This window comes from Cetorhinus maximus, chromosome 6, assembly GCF_964194155.1.
Source record: "Cetorhinus maximus chromosome 6, sCetMax3.hap1.1, whole genome shotgun sequence".
NCBI classification, from domain to species: Eukaryota; Metazoa; Chordata; class Chondrichthyes; order Lamniformes; family Cetorhinidae; genus Cetorhinus; species Cetorhinus maximus.
Window position 1 is genome coordinate 25,011,019 of NC_135884.1, and position 7,014 is coordinate 25,018,032.

The window sequence follows — 7,014 nt, forward strand, 5'->3', positions numbered from 1 at the left end:
TGTGCCTGTCATTTGTAGCCTGCCCCATTTTCAAGAGCTTACCATTATGCTTGTTATTCTAGCTGATCTGCAGGAACATACCACTGGCTAGGTTGAAGTGCATGTAAACAAAATATATATTTAAAATGAACCATCTCTAATAGAAACCTTCCAATATAAAGAGGTTCAAAAATTACCCAGTGTAATTCAGTGAAAATGCTACAGCAAGAATGCCAAATGATCAACTTCACTTGGCAGAAATCACTGAAAACACGTAACAGAACATTTCCAATCTTATCATGAAACCATGTTTGACCTCCTCTGCATGTACTTTTAAATAACCCTTCTGTTCTTGAAGCAGCATTATAAAGAACAGAGATAAAAACAAAAAGCTCAAAACGTCAACTCTTTTCTTCTCTACCAGATGCTGCCAGACCTGCTGAGTTTTTCCAGGTAATTCTGTTTTTGTTTTTTATTATAAAGAACAGGTTCAAATTTATTCAGCAAAAGCAATTCAGAACTCAAGTAGAAAGGTTAAGTTTACATGTTCTATATAATTCATTTTCACTAACGTTGAATAGAACCATTGAAACTTACAGCACAGAAGGAGGTCATTCTGGTCATCAAGCCTATTCCAGAGCTGTACAATTTAGTCCTACCTCCTAGCTTTTCCCCCACAACCCTGCAAATTTGTTTTCTTCAAGTATATACCTCATTGCCTTTTGAAAGTTCCTACTGATTCCACTTTCACCACCCTTTCAGATAATGCATTCCAGATCTTAACAACTCTGTGTGAAAAAGAATTATCATTTCCCCACTAGCTCTTTTTCCAATTATTTTAAATCCATGACTTATGGTTATCTATTCATTTGCCAGAGGCAACAATTTCACTCTGCTACTCTTATCAAAACCCCTCATAATCATTCTATAATTATCAAAAATGTCAATTGTCCAATGGGCTGTTTGTACAAGCATATTAAATAAAGCAGGACAACTCGTAATTGGAAGACACATCTATCTATATGTGAGGAGACTCTGTTCTTGGTAATTGAAGTTAACAGTAATCTATTCCCAATCAAAGTCACTTCAATCGCACTGGGTGGCTCATCTCAAGTTAAGATGCAGCCAGTAAGCAGCAATTTAAGTTAAATGATCAGTAAATAGAACAGTGCAATAAAAGTGGGAAACTTAAACAAACAATGCTAAGATTTAAAACAGATTTCACAACATACACTTAGGTCTTTAAGACGGGTAGTAATATTCAATTTCAATTGCGGCTTCATAAATCAAGAATCACAACATTACTTTTAAGGCTGTATTTTTTCCTCTTTTGTCCCAAAAGTAATTTATTTTGTCTATGAGCTTCCATTGCAAAGAGTGGGCATGTCTTAAACTCCCCTACACCTCTGCAACACAGCTTGCATCACCTTGATCCCTTATGTCCAGTTATAAGGTACCACTAAGTAAAACATCCACTGTGGGGAGAAAAATTGAGGCTGACTACTCATGCGTGTTGTTGCTGAAAAAGGGTCAACTTATACGCTTAGTATATGCAAAATCATGATTTTCGGGGCCAGAAAAATTGGGTCATCTTATATCCCACGATTTATGGCAATTGTGGCACCACTTCTGACATGTCTCCCAGCATAAACAGGCACCCAAAATCATGTGGGCAATGTCTTCATCCACTGTTAACATGGAAACATCTCACTCTTAGCCTCATGGAAAGTTACAGGCATCCTCCCATCCTGTACTCAACTCTCCCTCCACTCATATACAGATAAATTTATAAAACATAAAGAAAAGAAAAATACTGCAGATGCTGGAAGTGTGAAATAAAAGCAGAAAATGCTGCAAATACTCAGCAGGTCTGGCGCCATTGGTGGAGAAAGAAACAGAGTTAACGTTTCAGGTCGATGACCTTTCATCAGAACTCAGTTGAAAGGTCATTGACCTGAAATGTTAGCAAAATAAAACCTATTGCAAACACAATAGCCTGACCAACCACCAATAAGATACCGCCCATATTCCCATCCTCCGCTATATTTAACAAAATCTTTCACCTGTTCCAGTCATTCATCCAGAGTACGCTGCCTGAAACTTTGAATATCAGTTCTTCCAGAGAACTCTTTTAAGGCAACAATTGCTATTTTCAGAGCAAACATTTATATAGTGTAACCATAAATTTGTCTTCCTCAATGTTAAAATAAAACAGTTTGTTTTTATTTGTGATGGCTCCCATTTCTACACCACAACCAGGCAGGTGCGATATGCACAAGCTGAACAATTTGTATTTGCCATCTTTAACGTGGTCAAATGTCCCAAAGCACTTTTCTGGAGTGTAATCAAGCACGGAACAACAACAACAACTTATATTTATATAGCGCCTTTAACATACGGAATATATAATTTGGAGACTGCAGTTTTGTTACTGTAACTTCAGAATCACCTCAAAACATCCTTATCAATGTGCTATTTGCATAAAAATAGCAGAAGTGAAAAAGGAACTTCTCTCTGAAAACAGAACTTCTCAAAACGGTGGTAGTTGAAAGTCATTATATTATACATAATATGCTTTGAACTATTGACATGTAACACCATATACTGTATAGCACTAAAAATATACATCACATGCCAAACATGTCATACCATATACTGTATAGCACTAAAAATATACATCACATGCCAAACTGGGTATACAATGTCAGCAGAACCATTACTCTGTCAGTTATAAATAGAACTAAAATGACTTAACAGCTTAGAGTTCAAACTTGGTAGGAATCACAATTGTATGCTCCACTTGCTATTGTGCTCCCTCTAAAAACTCACTGGTAACCAATCTGTATATCTTATCTTAATGCAAACTCGGTTCACTTCAGCAGAGCCTGGCAATCATGATCCTAAATTATTTACTCCAGGTCTATATTATTTATGTACTCACAATCTAGTGTTCAACATCTTTTTCTCACCGCACTAAAGCTCATTATTCCACAGGTGTGCCATGTCATTGAGAGTTAACTTTAAGGCTTTCACCTTCGCCTTCAAATTCATACTTAATCTAGCTCTTCCTTGCCTCTCTGATCTCCTCCAGCACCAAGTCCCCACACATATCCAATACTCCTCTGATAATTGTCCATTTTTCTTCACCATTGCTGGCTGCTCCTTAAGCTACTATGGCCTTGCCCTCTAAACTCCTTCCCTTGCTACCTCTCTCCTCACTTCAAAAACCTCATTAAGACATTCCTTATTGTCTGTGCTTCCCTTCTCCTTGTCATCTCAATTATTCACCACCCAATAAAGAACTACAAGATGTGCCTCTGTACAAAAGTGCTAAGTTGTTGCTGGTCTATAGCTATAAACACAATTAGATGACTAACAAATTTAGCCAAGCAGCAACACAGCCTACTCATCTAAAAGGTGAAATTGAACATAGGAGTATACTTGAACAGAATATGCTACTTATTCTGTTTATACAGTAGTTACAATACATGGTAAAAGAAACACTTTGACAAATATCTCAATCCCAGCATTGCTTACTTACTATGTGTCAGGACCTAGATAACAGTCTCTCCTAGTACGACCTTTTTTCTATAGACAAGTGACCTACCCAAGGCTATAACAACACAAACATTGACTGTTGTTCATGGTCGTTATTCACAGAACAGTTACTGAATGCAAATTTGTGTAACTCCTATTCATCGGATCACACAAAGAAATACCAGTCTTTCTGCAGCTCCATTCGCACATATTTAAGCAAGGATGGCATCAGAATTGGTGTATTTTAGCCAGATGCATACAGACTGTTTGCCCAGATCAACAGTACAAGATACAGTAGATCTTCTTAATACTGTCCTTTAATATTCCTGGCCTGGTGTAGAATGGTTGTTGATAGTTCAAACACAAGTAAAATATCCCAATTACAAATGCTTCCTTGTACAAGTCCACAGATGGTATTAGGAGTGGGAGGGAGAAAGTCCATTGTATATATAATATTCCCAAACCCATTTAGAAAAGTGCCCTCTGGGGATCATTACAGGCAAAAACGAGAACCTTCAATGTGGTAGTAATCACATGACACTATACTTTTCAGTGCTACCTCCTGGGTGAGTCATTAGAAAGATGCATGAATCAACAGACACCATGTATAATGCCAAAAACTAAAGGCCAAAGATACTTTGGGGTCATTTCTGGCAGATCTATATTTTAGCACTTCCAGCTTTCAAAAAATAAACTTGCACGTTTTTTTTCTCAATCCATGGTTTTGTCAATGAAATCCCCTTCCTCCTAAGCATGTTTCAGTTAATAATTACCTTCACACCAATAGTTTACATCTTCAGTTGTTTTACAGTGCATTGTAAAAATATATTTACCAATATGGATATATGTGAATAGAAAGCAGTTGGTCTGCTACATAGAACCATGTGCCAGTAGCCAGTTATCAATAAATCGCCAGAAAGCATGAGTAATATTTGTGTTTTTAAAAAAAAACACTCAAGATAGCTACAGTAACAAATAGCAAAGCTTCAAAAATATTTTGCTTCAAGCTGTCCTTGGTGACAGGGAACCTATCGCAATGTTCTCTTTAGTATAAAACCTATAAACCACCAAGATACGAGATGAGGGGCTTCGTACAAATGGAAGGACACTTGCACTGGTGTGGTGTTTTGTTCATTCTGTGGGCCGTGTGGCTCCTAACTGAACTTTAAGTTCAGTCTTCAATGAGACTTAGAAACATTTCGGTTGTTTCAAGGAAGTCTGGCTCCTACTGTGATAGTGATCAAAGGAACTATACCGCGCTGCCGTTATCATATTTCTGTCTGTATGATCCAGGTTTACATCCAAAGATCACTAGTTAATTATCTATTACTGCTAAAGAATGCGTCCAGAATATATTGCCAAAATGGATGTTTCCACTTTTAGAAACCACGTACTAACTGTACTACTTGCCCAAACACTTGGGTGGAAATTCACAACTCCCAAACTCCTCGGATGTAATTTCGAACATGCGTGACTGTTTTTTTTTTGAACCGCACACATGTGAATTCTTTGCAGCCACTGAAACTACTAAACCTCACAACACAGCCACAAAACAGATCAAGTTATCGACAGTGCCAACTATCGAGTCGAGTCACTGGCGAGGTTTGGATTTGGCCGAATGAAGCTGGGTGTGTGTTTACGGCATTCCTGGTATGATAAACATAGCCCACTGAAAACAGACAAATATTTTTCTCCCCCCTCAAAATTTCGAAGTTTACTTCCACCTCTCTTCATTCAACCCTCTCCCCACCCCACCCCACCCCACCCCAAAGCCGGTGAGTTTTATAAAGAAAGGATTACATTGCAATGTGAAGAATGAGCACACAATAGATCAGGTCATTTAAACTAGTCTAACAGACAAGGCAGGATAAAGCAGCCTACAGCCACAGACCTGTGCAATCCAGGAGACTACACGGCCGCTTGGATTCTCGGATGTTTGCAGTAGTTTTACATCAGCTCCAATGTAATGGTTGCTGCGAGTTCCGCCTGGGGAGGAACGGCCAGACGCCGGTGAACCTTTCGGGTCCACACCAAGTCCGGGGCTGGGTACAAAACCGAAAGATACTTTGGGACCAGCCTAAAGGAGCCAAGATTGAACACTCGACGCTTCGGGCCCTCCTGCAAAGAGGGGACACCCAACAACAACAACAACAAAGAGTAAATCAAACAAGAGGCACCAACTGGAGCTTTAACCCTTTCCCAATCCACACACACACACAAAAAAAAGACACTCACACGTTCACCGATCGCTGGCCGCTCGCAGCCCCTTTAAATCCCGACGAACCCGGGGACACATTTAGCTCAGGTCCAGGGGTTCCCGGCTGCGAATCGGAAAGTTGGCCAACTTTCTAAAGTTGACCTCCGCCATAACTAAGCGAAAAAGTTGTCGCCCGCTGACATCATCATATTCCCCACTTGAACTGCTCCCACACTCTGCCAACTGCTGTGATCACAAACTCTTTCACATCGCACACTCTGCGTGGGATGCTGGGAGAGAAATATTTCGTGGTTACAGCTTTCTATCATGGTCACTTCAAATCATTTTTGTGGGAATCGCTTGGGCTGCACGATGCAGACTCGCCTCCCGCTACATGACCTGCACCGACCCCCCCTCTCTCTCACACACACACACACACACGGAGCCTTATTTCTTTTTTAAAAAAGTAAAGTAAAAAGCAGCTGATCTTCCTGTCGATGGTGTTCACGGGCCCTGGCAAAGATTCGTAATTATTTTTTCGGGAGGGAGGTATAACTCTTTTAAATGCCAACAAAGGTCGCCTTTGAGAGAGGGGCTCACAATAAACATCCGACCCATATTAAATTGGGGGGGGGGGGGGGGTAAGGAAACTAAAATTAAATCATAATATTATTCGGGGTGGGGGGATGGAGTATTTAATAGGCGAGTTTAAAAAGTAAATCAAAGTTTTCTATTTGTTCCACCAGCGTTCAGAGCCTTGATGACGCCTGGCAGTTGAAACAAGATATTGGACCTTGAAGGTCCGGCATTACAGCCACGATCAGTATGTCACCAGGGCTACGAATAGCAAATGAAATTCCGCCCAGGTCGTTTCACCGCCCCAGCCTGTTAACTTACCTCGGCAGCTTTGCAAAGCGAGGGCGTGTTTATACTGTAGCTCCATGAACCATCCCCCTTTCACAAAACACTTTAAAGCATTCCTGTGTCCGTTTATACAATGTCCAGAGGGTCCAACTGATCAGACGAACGCGTTTTAAAACATTGCGAATAAAATACTGCACGTGCTGGAAATCTGAAACACAAGAGTCAGGATCTGGGGAGGGGACAGTCAAGTTAGCTTTTCAGTTACCATCCCTGCTTGTTCCGACCCGTTGAGTGTTTACAGCATTTTCTACTTTTTAAAGTGAGTTTGACACCATGTGGTGGGAGCCTGGTTCGTATTGGTGTATCACACTGCTCACTTCTGGAATCAGGTTCTGACCAGGCTTTGAATTTATATCTGCCAGAACTGTTGAGTATTT

General features: G+C 40.2%; 1 protein-coding gene across 3 annotated transcripts in view; it reads right to left on the minus strand.

The window, feature by feature from the left end:
* The window catches only part of LOC144681648 (RAF proto-oncogene serine/threonine-protein kinase-like), an 82,318-nt gene extending 75,584 nt beyond the window's left edge, over nt 1-6,734 (minus strand). Inside the window, exon 1 of one of the 3 annotated variants that reach the window (XM_078543437.1) lies at nt 6,611-6,734. The gene's annotated coding sequence lies outside the window, so the exon portion shown is untranslated. Of the gene's footprint in view, nt 1-5,407; nt 5,635-5,751; nt 5,994-6,610 lie in introns of those variants that run through there. The other 2 variants (XM_078543434.1, XM_078543435.1) reach the window with 2 other exon arrangements.
* Nucleotides 6,735-7,014: the final 280 nt, after the last annotated feature.